The sequence below is a fragment of the Monodon monoceros genome, unplaced genomic scaffold, assembly GCF_005190385.1.
Source record: "Monodon monoceros isolate NGI ecotype Baffin Bay Population unplaced genomic scaffold, NGI_Narwhal_1 Super_Scaffold_18, whole genome shotgun sequence".
In the NCBI taxonomy this organism is placed as follows: domain Eukaryota; kingdom Metazoa; phylum Chordata; class Mammalia; order Artiodactyla; family Monodontidae; genus Monodon; species Monodon monoceros.
In genome coordinates this window covers 79,217,738-79,235,458 of record NW_021703774.1, presented here as the reverse complement: position 1 = coordinate 79,235,458, position 17,721 = coordinate 79,217,738, and positions in this window count along the sequence as shown.

Below are 17,721 nucleotides of genomic sequence, written 5' to 3'. Positions count from 1 at the left end.
TGACTAGATTAGCTGGGGTAAATGTGTTAAGCCACGGTAACAAAGAGACTCCAAAGTACAATGGGATAAATAAGAAACACACGGCAGTCTCAGTGGCCCTGTCTGTCAGGACGGCTCTGTCCCATGTTGTCAATCAAGGACCCAGGTTTCTTCCATTCTGTACTACCTTCAGCTTCAAATGCAAGTGAGTTGCTGCCATACCCACAATCCAGCCAGCAGGCAAGGGAAAAGAGGATGTAGAGAGTTAGCAAATTCAGTTCTTAGAAAGTGAATTGGACTTTGCACATATCACTCCCACCCAGATCCCACTGGCCAAAGTCTAGTCGCATGGCCCTCCTAATGCAAGGGAAGCTGGGAAACGTATTGGGCGGGCCAAAGGGTTCATTCGGTTTTTTCCGTAAGATGGCTCTAGTAACACTTAGTTTCCTTTAACTTCATTCAAAACAGCTTTGTTAGATTGTATGTGACAGCTGTCATATCAGCGTGCATTTAAAAAAGACATCAAAATTGGTGAATTTTTGTGTAGCCATTTTAATATTGAAGATGGAAGAAAAAAGCAACATTTTCAGCATGTTATGCTTTATTATTTAGAGAAAGGTAAAAACGCAACTGAAACGCAAAAAAAGATTTGTGCAGTGTATGAAGAAGGTGCTGTGACTGATGGAACGTGTCAAAAGTGGTTTGCGAAGTTTCGTGCTGGAGGTTTCTCACTGGACGATGCTCCACGGTCCGGTGGACCAGTTGAAGTTGATAGCGATCAAATCGAAACAATTTAGAACAATAAACATTATACCACCGGGAGATGGCCAACATACCCAAAATATCCAAATCAAGCACTGAAAATCATTTGCACCAGCCTGGTTATGTGAATCGCTCTGATATTTGGGTTCCACATAAGTTAAGCGAAAAAATCCTTCTTGACCATATTTCCGCATGTGATTCTCTACTGAAACATAATGAAAATGTCCCGTTTTTAAAACAAATTGTGATGGGCAATGAAAAGTGGATACTGTACAGTAATGTGGAATGGAAGAGATCATGGGGCAAGCGAAGTGAACTACCACCAACCACACCAGAGGCCAGTCTTCATCCAAAGAAGGTGATGTTGTGTGTATGGTGGGATTGGAAGGGAGTCCTCAATTATGAGCTCCTTCTGGAAAACCAAACAATTAATTCCAACAAGTACTGCACCAAGTTAGACCAACTGAAAGTGGCGCTCGAAGAAAAGCGTCCAGAATTATTCAACAGAAGATGCACAGTCTTCCTTCATGATAACCCAAGACCGCATGTTTCTTTGATGACCAGGCAAGAACTGTTACAGCTTGGCTGGGAAGTTCTGATTCATCCGCCGTATTCACCAGACACTGCATCTTTAGATTTCCATTTATTTTGGTCTTTATTTATTTATTTTGGTCTTAAAAATTCTTTTATTGGAAAAAATTTCAATTCCCTGAAAGACTGTAAAAGGCACCCGGAACAGTTCCTTGCTCAAAAAGATAAAAAGTTTTGGGAAATTGGAATTATGAAGTTGCCTGAAAAATGGCAGAAGGTAGTAGAACAAAAGAGTGAATACGTTGTTCAATAAAGCTCTTGGTGAAAGTGAGAAATGTGTCTTTTATTTTTACTTAAGAAACCGAAGGCACTTTTTGGCCTACCCAATAGTTTCTTTTTTTATGTTTTTTTTTAATTGAAGTGTTGTTGATTTACAATGTTGTGTTAATTTCTACTGTACAGCAGAGTGATTCAGTTATACATAAATATACTTTTAAAAATAACTGTTATTTATTTGTTTATTTTTGGCTGCGTTGGGTCTTCATGGCTGCACGCGGACTTTCTCTAATTGTGACGAATGGGGGCTACTCTTCATCGCGGTGTGTGGGCTTCTCATTGCGGTAGCTTCTCTTATTGCGGAGCATGGGCTCTAGGCGTGTAGGCTTCAGTACCTGCAGCATGCGAGCTCAGTAGTTGCAGCACATGGGCTCTAGAGTGTGTGGGCTTCAGTAGTTGCAGCGTGTGGGCTCAGTAGTTGTGGTGCACAGGCTCAGTAATTATGGCTCGCAGCCTCAGTAGTTGTGGTGCATGGGCTCAGTAGTTGTGGCTCGCAGGCTCTAGAGCGTAGGCTCAGTAGTTTTGGTGCATGGGCTTCGTTGTTCCACAGCATGCGGGATCTTCCCGGACCAGGGATCAACCCCGTGTCCCCTGCATTGGCAGGTGGATTTGTAGCCACTGCGCCACCAGGGAAGTCCCTATCTTTTTGAATTATAGTTTTGTCTGGATATATACCCAGGAGTGGGATTGCTGGATCACATGGTAACTCTATTTTTAGTCTTCTGAGGAACCTCCATACTGTTTTCCATAGTGGCTGCACCAACTTACATTCCCACCAGCAGTGTAGGAGGGTTCCCTTTCCTCCACACCCTCTCCTGCATTTGTTATTTTGTAAACTTTTTAATGATGGCCATTCTGAACTGTGTGAGGTGGTACCTCATTATAGTTTTGATTTGCATTTCTCTAATAGTTAGCAATGTTGAGCATCTTTTAATGTGCCTATTGGCCATCTGTATGTCTTCTTGAAGAAATGCCTATTTAGGTCTTCTGCCCATTTTTCAATTGGGTTTTTTGTAGTTGTTGTTGTTGTTGAGTTGTATGAGCTGTTTGTATGTTTTAGACATTAAGCCTTTGTTGGTCGCATCGTTTGCAAATATTTTCTCCCATTCTATAGGTTGTCTTTTTGTTTTGTTTATGGTTTCCTTTGCTGTGCAAAAGCTTGTAAGTTTGATTAGGTCTTATTTGTTTATTTTTGTTTTTATTTCTATGCCTAGGGAGACTGACCTAAGGAAACGTTGGTATGATTTATGTCAGAGAATGCTTTGCCTATGATCTCTTCTAGGAGTTTTATGGTGTCATGTCTTATATTTAGGTCTTTAAGCCATTTTGAGTTTATTTTTGTGTATGGTGTGGGGTGTGTTCTAACTTCATTGATTTATATGCAGCTGACCAACTTTCTCAGTACCACTTGCTGAAGAGACTGTCTTTTTCCCATTGTATATTCTTGCCTCCTTTGTCCAAGATAATTGACCGTAGGTGTGTGGGTTTATTTCTGGGCTTTCTATCCTGTTCCACTGATCCATATATCGATTTTTTGTGCCAATACTGTGCTGTTTTGATTACTGTAGCTTTGTAATATTGTCTGAAGTGTGGGAGGATTATGCCTCCTGCTTTGTTCTTTTTCCTCATGATTGCTTTGGCAATTCTGGGTCTTTTATGGTTCCATATGAATTTTAGGATTATTTGTTTTAGTTCTGTGAAAAATGTCATGGGTAATTTGATAAGGATCACATTAAATCTGTAGATTGCTTTGGGTAATATGGCCATTTTAACAATATTAATTCTTCCAGTCCAAGAGCATGGGATATCTTTCCAAAGGAAATGTAGTTTCTTGATGGGTACCATGTGCTCAGTCAAAACTCAGCAGGAAGCAGGCGGCTCTACTATGAGGGAGAAGGGGAGAGGATATATACTGGGGACATAGCAGCCTCTGCCACAGCAAATTTTGACCAATTATTTCTCCTCTTTAGCCCTCACATCCCCATCTATTACAGGAGGGCAGTAATATTTACCCTCCCTGTCTCACAGAGCTATTTGGAGAATAAAATAAAATTGGACACATGAGGGCTTTGGATGATCTTTTAAATATTTTTTTAAGTGATGTGCTAGAATGCAAAATTCTCCAGCTACTTAAAAAAACCTGTCAGTTTTGTATAAAGTTAGACACTTACTCTATGATCCAGCAGTCCCACTCCTAAGTATTTGCCCAAGAGAAATAAAAACGTATGCTCACATAAAAACCTATATACAAATGTTAATAGTGGTTTATTCATGGAAACAATCCAAATGGATAAAGAGACTATGATACATCCATAGAATGAAATACTACTTACTCAGCAGTGAAAAAGAATGAATTACTGAATATATGATATAACTTCAGTGAACCTCAATGCATTACGCTAGGTGAAAGAAGCCAGACTCAAAAGGCTTTATGCTATATTATTCAATTTATATGATATCCTGGAAGAAGTAAAACTATAGGAATAGAGAGCAAATCAGTGATTGCCAGTGGCTCAGGATGGGAAGAGCAGTTAACCACAAAGGAGTATAAGGAAATGATAGGGATGGTGGAACTGTTCTATATCTTCATTAGAAAGGGCACATTTTATGTAGTAATTTATACTTTAATAACCTTGACCTAAAAAGAATAAGTGCTGTGCTAATCCAAGCTATTATATTAATAATCATCTACCTTAGAGCTCAAATAATGGATTAAGTTCCTATTTGAATGAGATGATATAGTTCATAACTTCGTTTAGCATACATTTCCTCCCGTGAATCCCACAGCAGCCCTGAGAGGCAGCAGGGCAAGCCTCCTTTTGCTCTTTATCAGATGAAGCTCGAGAGTCGTTCAGTCATTTGAGAGCATCGTGCACCTGGTAAGCGGTACGGCTGCCATTTTCGTTTTTCGATTTCTGCTCTTTTCTCTTTCAGTGCCATCATGCTCCTTAGAAATTTTGAATATTGTCAGATAAAGACCCCCTCCCAAAAAATCTACTGGTTTGGGGCAGGAACAACTTCAGACTAGTGGATTTTTAAAAATCCCAGATCTGCCTTCCCCTAGTGTTTCAGGCAGGGTCCTCTAAAGCCTTTCCGTCTCAGTTGTGGTCACTCTTTCCTCCCTGGGGAGGACAGTGTGACTCAGGCAGCAGGATGGGGCCTCTCTGGCTGTGGGAAGACAACAGAGAGACTTCCAGATCTCTGCCTTCTTGCAACTCAGCAACAAGCACGCTTCCCGGGCCACAGCAGTGGTGCGCCCAGCCACTAGAGCCCAAGGACAAGAATAAGCAACAGAAAAAGTCACATGCTGAAACCCGCCTACTCAAGGAGGGCTGTGATGGGAAAGAGGTGCGGGTGCTGAGCAGTTAAATGCTTCTTGGTCTTATTCTGTGCATCAGAAAGATTGCCCAGACCTCGCCAGTTCACGTCTGTCTCTTTCCATTGCGTAAGTTATTAATATTTGTACTTCATTAGACTATTTCAGTTCGTTAGAATGAATGAAATGTTTTTACTTGTGTTAGGTGGTTTGATTCTCCCTACAGAGAAAATGATATTCCTGTCATCCTTCTCTGCAGCTGAGGAAAGAAAGACCCGGAGAGCCAAGCTACATCTAGCTAAGCTACGATCCAGCTAGAAATTGATGAAGCAGGACTTGATCCCACCCTCTGCATCCAAAGTCCACATTCCTCTTTTTCTTTTAATCCACATTCTTCCCTTATATCATTCTGTCTCTTATTCTTACACCCAGCAGACACAGCACCTGCCCTCACCATGTGCACAGGCTGGGGGACGCATCAGTGAGGACGTTGGTTATGACATTGAATTAAACGGCTCTGATGTGCTCCCAAACGGCTCCTCACTGGTAGTTGTTTTTCGTAGTGTACCTATCATTCATGAACCTTTTAAACCAATTTCTATTTATTTAAGCCCATTATACGTTTTGGAGAAAGGAAGCTCTTCAGACATTACCCTGCCCTCTACAAAATGCTATTTTTCGATTTATTTCTCTTGAACTGACCTCTTCCAAGTCAAAGTTGCAATAAATGTTCACTAGTCCTACTCTTTAAGGTTATAAGGAAGGAATCATTCTAATCATGCCTTTCATGGTTTTATTCACCTGCTCTGCTCCATCCCAGTGTTCAGTGTATTGTAGATCTGTCTTGGTCCTTGTCCAAAGAGGGTGACTGCCGGGAAGACCTCATTTCAATATAATCCCCAGGGTACGGACGCCAATGGTGCTTTCAGAGCCTAGGCACCTGCACAGGAGGGAAGGGAAGACCGTCAGAGGGTTTGCAGAGCAGAATGAAACGATGTTTCCCTTTTAATTAAGGATTTTACTTTATCGAAGGAGAAGGGGTGTAAAATGCAACAACTGTTTTATCCTTCAACACCTGCCTCCTGTTGCCTCGCATTTCTTCTGTGTTCACTGTTTTCCAATTCACCTCACCCCAAGTAACCCTGTTCCGTTTACCCTCCTGCGGGTGGGGGCAGGCCCCCTCCCAGAGCCCATAAGTGTTGGAGCTTCTGTGCTGCCTAATTACCTGCCCTGTGGCATCGGGAAGAGACTGGCCTCGGCTGGAGCCCAGCTGTAGAGAGGTGGAATATTAAGACATTTTCCTTTCTTCTGAGTCCTTGTTAATTCTTCCTGGTGGTGATTAGCCAGTTATTTTTAGCTCCATCTAAGCACCCTGGTTAGTATTCAGGGCTGGTTTAGACAGCACTGAGGCACACTCAGCCTGTTCGTGCTCTGATTCCAGTTGGTCCCATTGCAGTGAAGGAAATGAACCTGCAGGGCGGGCCCCCTCTCCTGCTTCTCCCTGAAATGCCGGCTGCTGTCCAAAGGGCCTGCTGCTTTGGGGCCGGGGACAAAGTCTTATAGGAGAGGCCTGGAAAGTGAGCAATTTGGGAGCCATATGCGGAGGGTGGAAATAACACTGCACTGGGAATGAGGAACCAAGTGTTTAGTTTGGACTTTGTCACCTGCTAGCAGTGTCACCCTGGGCACATTACGTGCGTTTCAGAGCCATCAGTAAAACAGTGTGGCTGGACCAGTCGGCCCCTAAGCCCTTTCCAGGATTAAGATCCTATTGAGTCACCAGGTCTAAACAGGAGCTGAATATGAAGACACCGGAGCCTGTGTGTGGACATCTTGACAGTGAGATGCAGGTGGCCTTTTCTTTCTTCCTTTGATCCACCTGGCTTCCCTTTTCTAAGGCTAATCCTTCAGTGAAGTGGTTTTTCTCATTCCACCTCCCTGCCGCAGCCTCTTTCCCTTCCACATTAATCCCATAGAACTAGGGCTGCTGGGCCCTCTCGGGAGCCACTGTTGATGGAGCAAAAAGCGTGTCTGGGGAGGTTTGGGCACCTCAGTGCAGTTCTGTTGACAAGATGGAGGAAGCCATTGGATGTAAGAAAGAGATCCAACTCCGTCCCATTGAACCGGCCTAGGAATGATGAATTCTCAGTGATGGAACTTACTGTACTTCCTCCAGCAAGTCTAGGCTCAAAGCCAGTTCGAAGGGGTGTGTGCATCACCATTTTCCAACAGCTCACCTGGCTTTGGTTTGATGGCAGGGCAAGCCCTCCACCTGGGATGCCGTTTCCTCCCTTCCTTGTTTGTAACATGGGGATAATAACTGCCTGGGGAATAGTCATAAGCAGTAAATATTATGAATTCATATATATAATTTGGCCCAGTGCCTTGCACAGAGTAGGTGCCACTCTGCTTTTTTTATTAGCACTGCTTTGAAATTCTGTAATAATTTCCAGCTTTTACCGAGTGCTCACTCTGGGCCAAGCAGTGTGTGGCATAGAAGCATGTCCAGTGCTTTACGATGAGGACCACTATACCCCTTTTACAGATTAAAAATTGAGAACTACAGGAGGTAAGCCACTTGCGCAAGCTCACAGTGCACGTGTGAAGCTGGACTTGAACTCAAGCTCTCTGAGGCTAGGGTCTGAGCGTTCAACCATACGAATATACACATACAGCCTCTGAATATGAAGATGTGATCTTTTTAAGGCGTACCTCTTGAGGGTTGCACTCATTTTAGAAATGCCCGCTAGCCCTGCACAAAGTAGATTTTAATAGATATTTTCCTGATAAGTTGAAACTGGCCAGTCCCTTCCTCACACCTTTAACCAACTACGTGTTCTGCCCTGTCGTTTCTCTTGTACAGGAGCTCACGACAAGCTCCTCTGCATCCCTAACAGAGCTCTGCCATTCCCCTCATCTCATTTTCTGGCTCATGGGCTGTGATACCTGTGCAATTTTTGTCCAAGCCAAATCAGCTGTGGACCCTACCAAGAAAGTCTCCTTTGGTTCCAAGACCTCCGGTGAGCTTCCTTCCAGTCGAAGCCCCAGGCCTCCCACTCACGGTTTCCTTCCCGCTCCACGTTACTACTGAAAGCTGGGCTTGCAAGCATCTTTTGGCCTCTCTCCCAGTTTTATCTGAGGGCACAACCCTCACTGGGCTGACCTCTGGCCCCTCCGTGACCAGGTCACAGTATGATGGTCACTTCTGAAACAAGTCGAGAGCGTAACAGCCCTGGGGATGGTCAAGCCTTGCTCACCTGTGGCTGGGAGGTAACGTCGGAGTACATGTGTATTCACCGAGGCAGCGTTCTCACCGCTTCTACTGAGGCTGTGCCTTGACTGATCAGTAATCCCTCAGGGTGCGGTTAAGATACCCATGTCCGGGACAAAGACTTTCAGGTAGAACAAGCTGGCTGACTCTGCAAGCCTGGGTCAGGCAAGACCAGTTCTGTCCAGCTGGGATCCGGGGCAGCCTATCCTGCCTTACCTCCTACTTTGTCCCTCTGTACAGAACGTGGTGTATCTGAGTGACCCCACCAAGCCTCCACAGGGGGAGAGGTCTTTGTGCTGCTGTTTGCACAAAGGTCAGGCAAAGCCAAGCCCAGTGCATCATATTTCAACGGCCCTCTCTGCAAGCAGGTCCCACTCGAAGGACCCCAGCTGGCTGACACCTGCCCTTCCCTCACCCTGAGTTTTGGAATTGAAGGAAATTCTTGTAAATCCACTAATGCTCGGACTGCAGATTTTATTGCAATCATAAACAGCACCCAGTGCTGCAACAGGTGCACCAGGAAGCTTGGTTAAGTAACAAATGCAGTCTGCTTTGTTTCCTATTCATCCAGCCTGGAAGGACCCTGAACAGCTGGGGGAGGGGCAGCTGAGCAGAACCTCAGGGTTGTATTGCTTCAAGAGAATCAGAGAGGGAGTGTTCTCACCTTGGACCCTGGAGTACAGTGTGGATGTTGACCCATGACAATTCTCACGTACCTACATGGTGTGGAGCCCAGTTCAAATTCCAGGTTTTCAGCTGTGTGCCTTTAGGCAAGCTGCTTAGCCATTCTGATCTGTTTTCTTACCTGTGAAATGAAATTACTAATGTTTAGGGTGACTCTGAAGAGTAAATGAATTAAGGTCCAAGGTATGGGGCCTGGGCTCCCTCTGTCAAGACTCTGCCTGGTCCCCTGGAGCAGTGTTTGGAAAATCTGCTTCTGAAGCCTGTCCTTGGTCAGAGAACCCCTAAAGCCAGGGTTAAAGGAGAGTTATGGAGCACCTCACACCCACTGGCAGGGCTGTCATTTGAAAAAGCAGAAAACAACAAGTGTTGACAAGGATGTAGAGAACCCTTACACGTGGTTGGTAAAAATGTAAAATGGTGCAGCTGCTCTGGAAAACAGTATGGCAGTTCCTCAAAAAATTAAAATATGATCCAGCAATTCCACTTCTGGGTATATACCCGAAAGAATTGAAATCAGGGTCTTGAAGAGATATTTGTATATTCACATCCATGTCAGCATTAGTCACAATAGCCAAAAGGTGGAAGCAACCCAAGTGTCCATTGACAGATGAATGGATAAACTAAATGTAGTCTGTACATACAATGCAATATTATTCAACCTTAAAAAGAGAGGAAATTCTGACACATGCAACAACATGGATAAAAGTTGAGGACATTATGCTAAGTGAATGCACTAGCCACAGAAAGACAAATATTGTGTGATTCCCCTTATATGAGGTACCTGGAGTAGTCAAATTTATAGGGACAGAAAGTAGAATGGTGGCTGCCAGGGGCTGTGGGAGGGGGAGAATAGAGAGTTGTTTAAATGGTATAGTGTTTTAGTTTTGTAAGATGAAAAGTTCTGGAGGTTAGTTGTACAACAGTGAATCTTTGACACAACTGAAATGCACACTCTAAAATGGTTAAGATGGTAATTTTTATGTGTTGTCAACTGAAAAAATGCACAACGTAAAAGTTGAGAAATGTGTTTTATTTGGCGGACAAAACTGTGGACTTAAGCCTGGGACACAGCCTCTCAGGTAGCTCTGAGGGACTGCTCTGAAGAGGTGAGGGAGGAACCAGGACAGATAGGAGGTTTTGCAACAAACACCAGGTAGTCAGAACATCAAAAGGTTACTATTAATTAAAGAAAACCAGACATCTCAAGTTAATGAATTTAGCACTTTTCTAGGTATGGGAAGATGCAAAAGTCTGGGCTTGTTGAAATCATCCCTTTGATATGCACCTCAGCTATCTGGGGCCAGAATCCTGTGTTTTCCCATCCGGAGTCTCCTCGGGGTACACTGTTGCGGGGTGCCTGCAGTGGCTTGATGGCAGGTATCCTGTTTCTATCATGAGTTCCCTCAGGGCTCACCTTTGGAGTGGCTCTAATGTGATGGCTTGATGGCTGCAACATCCTTTGTTTACTGATATGGCAGGCAACATTTTTTCACTCACAGTGTATTTTATGAGAGAGAGAGTTATAGAGCAAAATGGAAGTGATGGTAGTGACTAGTAACAGGGTCCTCCCAACCAGGGCAGGCACTGAAGTGCAGCCCTCATCATTCCAAACCAGGGCTGGTGGTCAGTGGTCAGCTTCGTTGGCATATGTGTGTGAAGATGTAGACCTTTCATTTGTTTTGTTTTCTTTTTTTAAATTAATTAATTAATTTGTTTTTTTATTTTTGGCTGTGTTGGGTCTTTGTTGCTGCATGCGGGCTTTCTCTAGTTGCGGCGAGCGGGGGCTACTCTTCGTTGCGGTGCACGGGCTTCTCATTGCGGTGGCTTGTCTTGTTGTGGAGCACGGGCTCTAGGCATGCGGGCTCAGTAGTTGTGGCTCGCGGGCTCTAGAGTGAAGGCTCAGTAGTTGTGGCACACGGGATTAGTTGCTCCGTGGCACGTGGGATCTTCCCAGGCCAGGGGTCGAACCCTTGTGCCCTGCACTGGCAGGCGGATCCTTAACCACTGCGCCACCAGGGAAGCCCTGTTTTATTTTCTTGACAGATGTAGACAATGAAAATAATTACAGTAATAAATGCTATTGAGCGCTAACCTGGGCTTTGCATGTATCACAGCCTTCAATTTTTCCAGTGATCCAATTAAGTAGATATTATTATCCTCAATGGGCAAGTGAGGGAACCAAGGTTAAGAGGCTCGAGTAAAAATTGAATGAGTTATGTCATTAGCTAGCTAGTGCTTGGCACGTGGCTGCAGTGGTCACGGGGATGTGTGCTAGGCATAGGTGCATAGGTGTAGCTGGAGCTTCTCTGTGGTCTCTGGGTGCCCCCAGGACCATGGAGGAGACATACACAGTGAGAGAGGCTCAAAGTGGAGCCTTGAGGTACGGGAAACGACATTAGAGAGACTCAGGGGTTCACGAAAAGGAGGGGGCAATGAACTGGCAGGAAAGGGGAAAGTTAAGGAGGCCTAAGTTCTAGGAGACAGGAGGTAAATAGTAGATGTAGATGGAAAATAATATTCCTTAGCAGGGGAAAGGGAAGTGCAATTACAAACAAGATTACCTAGTGTGGGTAAGAGGCCATTAGGCTGGGGAAACCCTATGTAGGGATTGCTACTGCAAACCCATTTAAATCCACATAATATTAGCTAATATTTTTTGAGCCCTAATTGGTTACCAGGCTCTGTTCTAAATTCTTTACATACAATAATGTATTTAATCCTCACAACAAAGCTATGAGACAAGACTTATTCATTATACTCATTTTATAGGTGAAAAAACTAAGGCTCAGAAAAGTGAAGTGACTTAGCCCATCATCACAGAGCCAGCAGAGGGGAGCAGCAGAGCCAGGTTTTACATCCAGATAGCCTGACCCCAGAATGCAAACATGCAGCCCCCATCATATGTGGTTTGGTGATGTGGAGTAATTATCCAACCAAATTTATTTGTATTTAGACATAAGCATAAGTAGCCGTCTTGTTCGGTCAGAAATTAGTATTTTGAGACTGGTTGCTGACGTCCCTGTTTTGTGCATTTGTACATATCACAGCACTCATAAAAAACCTGGAGATGAATGTGGGGAGCTGTAAAGAGGGGCTGGGGCTGAGAACAGATAATGATGCTAAATGTTGTTTCCAACAATAAATCTTAACTTCGCCCCTGTGGATTGTATATGCAGCACACAGCCAGCAGAGATCATGAGGAGAGCTTGAAGAGATCAGAAGGGACCTAAATTAGTCAGGAGCTGGTATTTTTAAGTGCAGAAGCCCAACTCAAACTAGCTCAAGGAAAGAGGAAAACCTGTTGGCTCACCAAACAAGCTTCCAAAATGGCCTGGAGTGGAGTCAGCTTAGAAACACATCATGACCATCACTGGAGACCTCCGTAGGCATCAGTCTCCAACTAGGCACCACCCTGTCACTCTCTTAAAATTTTGCCCGAAGTCATTTGCACGAGAATCACTTAGAGAGGTGCGTCGGAGGAGCATTCTAAAAATGTGAGTATCTGGAAGGGATTCTAAACCTACTCAATTAAATTATCTGCAGATGTGGCTCAGGGATCTACCTGCTAAACAGGCTTTTTGGGTGACTCTCCCAATTAAAAATTTGAGGACCACTGCCTAGGTTGCAGCAACAGCAATAAAGAGTGTCATGTGATCTCTTTCTTTGCCACTTTGCTGTCTCGTGGAACCCTGTTCCTTTCCTAATATCTTGTTGAGTAGTGTGATCATCCATCATCCAATAGTGTGATCACTTGATGAAAGCCATTCCCCGCCTGGACTGTAGGCGTCAGAAGAGCAGGAAGTACCTGTGTTGGTTCAGTGCCCTCTGTCGTATCCCCATTGACTACGTTCAGTGCTGGGTGCATGGTGAGTGCTCAATAAATACTCGTCGGATGAATGAATATAATAACTTATTGTCCACAGAGTACTCTCACGTACTTTTCTCATTTACACAACTGCCCCCTATGAGGTAGGTAGGCCAGACATTATTATTTCATTTTTCATGTAAGAAGAGTGAAATCTAGAGAGAAATTGCCCTGCTCCTGCCACGTCCATAGTAAGTGGTCTCTCAGCTCCCATTCTCTGGCCTTCCGATGGGCTCATTCAAACAGACTGGTACGTGGGTCTGCAGGGTTGCTGGGCCATCCTGAGGAGGTCCCCAGAATGACGGAGGTGGCATATGTGATCCCATTCCCCAGCCAATCCACAGACCTCTTTCCTGGACACTTTTTTGTATTTTATGTGTCTTTTTCTAGTGCGGCTCAACCTCCTTAACTGTTTTATATTGAACCAACTCCTCTTCTCTCTCTATGGGTCAGGAAAGGAAATCAAAGGAAGAGAGGGAAAAAGGAGAGTCCAGTTATGTTGTCGGAAGGGGGACCCCTTCCAGGGCCCGAGAGTGGGCTGTCGTCTAACACTCGGAAATGAATTGTCCGAGGAGACCCACGTGCTGACAAAGCAGGAGATTTACTGGGAAGGGGCGCCCGGGCGGAGGGCAGGCGGGAAAGGGAACCCAGGAGGACTGCTCTGCCACGTGGCTCACTGTCTCGGGTTTTATGGTGATGGGGTTAGTTTCCGGGTTGTCTCTGGCCAATCATTCTGACTCAGGGTCCTTCCCAATGGCACGCACATCACTCGGCCAAGATAGATTCCATTGAGAAGGATTCTGGGAAGTTGGTAGGACATATGGGCTGGCGTCTCCTCTCTCCTTTTCACCTTTCCTGAATTCTTCCAGTTGGTGTAGCTTGTTAGTTCTGCGTTCCTTACCAGGACCTCCTATTGTTAAGATAACTCATGCAAGTAGCTACTATCTTGCCTGGCCAGGGTGGGTGGTTTTGGTCAGTGGCTCCCCTAACAGTTACTCAGAGATCGGCAAACAATGGGACAAGAACATTACATTGAACCAAATATCCCCAGACCTGGTCTTCCGTCTGCGCACCCCGAGATGAGAACACACGCATCTAGCAAGGGAGCCCCAGATGGTGTGACAGTTATGATGATGGCAAATAGCAGCAATCATCTGGGAAGATGCGGTGGATCTTCTGGGTGTTTTGTTCCAAGTATCAGTAGGTATTTACTGAGCATTTCTCATGCCCCTAACAGTCGGCTGGGCGCACAGGAGGGAAGACAAAAAGAGCAGAGGGCTCAGACCCTTGCCTGGAGGAGCACATAGCATCCATTACGTTGGAAAGAATGTGATGTTAGGACACAAATAAGAGAGAAATCAAAGAATGTGTTACACGCTGCTGTTAATGCTGTGGGAAGTCAGGAGCCAGCTGTTTGGGCCAGAGGGCATAGAAAGTGTCATGGAAAATGTGACTGGATCTGGAGAGACAGTTAACAGTTTCAAAAGGCTGTGAAGAGGGGGAACATTGCTGAGAAGGCAAGGAGCTTGGCACGAGAGTGGGAGAGGGAAGAGGTTCTGGGAAGAGGGAAGTGGTTCCGGCTGGCAGGTGGAGGTCAGCAAGGTGGTGTCTGTGTGCTCCTTCCCCTCCAGACCCCTTTGGCTTGTCTTCTATCAAATGGGATGGTCATGATGATTATAATAACAAATACTTTAAAAATAGTAAACATCACAATAATCTCCTTCCTAGGGTTGTTTTGTAAGGATTAAATGAGTTAAGATATGGAAAGAGCTTCTTAAAGTACCTGGTTTGAATAACTAGTAGCTATTGTCATTCACATTCCTTGAGCTTCTGCTGTGTAGCAGGCAGGCAATAGTGGTGGAAGATCCTTTCTCTCAAAGATCTCCCAGGAAGGAGAGAGAGAAAGCCAGGTAACCCAAACACAGCACCATTGCACGTGCTAGTATACTATTGGACTTGAAGACAGGTTGCTTCTAAGCCTTCCTAGAGGCATCCCAGGAAGACTTCTCAGAGGAGGTGATGGCAGTGGAATCCAAATTGAGAAGTTTCTCAAATGAAGAGCGGGAAAAGAGAGAAGGCTGATGGAGGTAGAGGAACCACAAAGTACTAGAAGTACTAAATGTACGACAGGAGTGGAAGCTGTGGGGCATGAGGAGAATTGAGATTGGAGAGTTAAGTTGGGAGGGTCTGGAGGGGCCTTGGGTGCCAGGCTAAGCAGGTAGGACTTGGTAAGCCATAGGGAGTAATTAAAGGGGAGGCACAGGGCATGAGGAGGCTGGATCTTCATGTGTGGTCCCCTCACCTCCCTGGGCCTTGTTTCTGCATCCGTAAGGAAGGAAGTCTGCGAGAGCCAATTCCTATCTTGCTCTGAAAACTGAGTAGCATCACACCTGTCTAGTGGGCCCCCTGCCCGACCCTCTCCCCCATCCTCCACCTTGCCTGCCAGATTTATGTAATCGCCAGGCCAGCCTGGGGCAGGTTAATAGACATACCTGAAACGTTGTTAACTAACTTATTGGACAGATATTTATCAAACACCTACTATATTCAGGCACTGGTGAACAAGGGAAGATGCCGAGGCCAGACTCCTGAGAAACGGGACAGGACGGGACCGTTGTAGGAAAAATGGGGTGCAAGAGGATGGTCATGTCCGAGGTCTGGGGTGAGTCCCTGGGATGGGCTGCCAAGTGAGAGTCCTTGGCTTCAAGCAGGAAAGAATTCAAGAGTGAGTCAAAGTAGAGTGAAAGCAGATTTATTCAGGGAGATATACACTCCGTAGACAGGGTGTGGGCCATCTCAGAAGGTGAGAGGCCGCAGGGTGTGGAGACGGTTAGTTTTTTTATGGGCTGGGTAATTGCATAGGCTAATGAGTGGGAGAAATAGTCTAACCATCTTGGAGAAAAGGAAGGGATTTCTAGGAAATGGGGCATCGCCCACTCTTTGGCCTTTTATAGTCGGCCTGGGAACTGCCCTGGCACCTGTGGGTGTGTCATGTAGCATATGCTAATGTGTTACAATGAGAGCATAATGAGGCTCAGGTCTACTGGGAGTTGAATCTTCCGCCATCTTGGGTCTAGTAGGTTCTAACTGGTTTTTGTGGTATCCTGTCCTTAATGGTTGTGTTATTCTTTTACTGGTTGTGCCCAGCCCCTTCCCTTTCTCTCTCAGGACCTGCAGAGCCCAGTCTGGCGGCCCCTCTCTTGCAGCTCAGGCAAAGACAGCGCTGTCTCTTCTGGGCAGAATGGAAATGATTTGTGTGCAAGGGTATGCACCCTGGGGTGGGCTGGGGTGTGGCTTGCGGTAAGGCCCTGTCTTTGCCCTCCTTCCTGCTGGTAGACGTCTGTCTCACCTATCAGCCTTCCCGTTAAGACTTGAAATGGACATTTCAGGACTCGAAATGGGAGCAGGCATGTACTGAGTCTGCGTGCAGGGGCTTGGCAGGATGAACTGGGAACCCTAGAGCAGTCCCCGTCTCCCGCCAAGACATGCATGCTTGAATAGTTTGTAGAAGTTTAGGTAAATACAAACTCTCATGTTCCTGAGCTGTACAAATCCCACTCCACAAATGCTTCAGAACCAGCCTGCGGGGCATTGTCCCATGTAAAGGAATGCTTTCTTTGTTAAATCTTTTAATCCTACTGTCTCTTTTCTTGCCTACTCCCCTACATTCCCACAGATTCCTAGGGAGCCTTCTCTCTGGTCTGACACAGATTTATCCAGCTGGAACCAGCTCAGGTCCCAGAACAATTGGAAAGCAATGGGCTAGAGTGGTTTCTGTCAATTGCCCAAAGACAAACACTAGCCATGGGCGGAGCCTGGCTTCAAAACTAGGTCCAAGGTTGGGGACAGAAAGTCCCCATGGGCCACTCCTGGGGGCTGCTGGCTGAGACACCCAACCCAAGCTCTCCGTCGGTCCTAGGACCTGCCCTGTCTGACCCCGGACCCTTCTTGCCCGCCACATGACTACCTCCTGGGTGTCCCCAAGAGGGATCCTTGATTGTCCCAAGCCAACCTCCTCAAGTGCCTAGGGTCTCCTCACCCTGCTGCCTGGGCTCTGCTTGTGAACCCTCGTATCACCCTTCATCAGCTGTGGATTTGGGGCTTTATGAAAAATAGGAACAGTATTTACTTCACATAATTATTGTGAAGTTCAAATTAGGTAATACATATAAACCACATAGTAGAGGCTCAGTAACTGTTAGACTCATTCTTTCTTTTTTCTGGGTAGTCTGATGCTCAAAACAGGCAACAAAAATTGTATTGAGTATAAACCGTTGACTGAAAGTGCACAACCTAAAAGTTGAGAATTGTGTTTTGTTCGGCAGACATACTGAGAACTTAAGCCTGGGAGGCAGGATCTCAGATACCTCTGAGGGACTGCTCCAAAGAGGTGAGGGAGGAGCCAGGATATATAGGAATTTTTGCAAAAAAAAAAAAAAAAATCAGGTAGTCACAACATCAAAAGATTATTGTTAATTAAAGAAAACCAGACATCCCAAGTTAATGAATTTAGTGCTTTTCTATGTATGGGAAGAAGCAAGAGTCTGGGCTCTTGAAATCATTCCTTTGATATGCACCTTAACTATCTATTTTTTTCCATCCTGAATCCCCTCAGGGTACACAGCTGGGGGCAGCTGCAGTGGCTGATGGCTTGATAGTTGCAACATCCTTCGTCTACTGTTATGGCAGGTGACATTCTTTGTCCACAATATTATATGCCTAGTGCTATGTTAAGCACCATGAGAGATACACTAGAGGTTTCTACCTCTGAATCAGTCAACTAAATAATCAGAAAACCGGTGTTATGGGCTTACTCTGTGCCCAGTATAATAGTAAGAGCCATGACAAATTACAGTTATGTATGACGCATGACACTGTCCCTTCCCAGGAGACTCGACTCTAGGGAGATGACGTTTACACAGAAAAAGTTAAATAACAACGTAAGACCTAACAATGCTGAAAGAACAAATACATGAG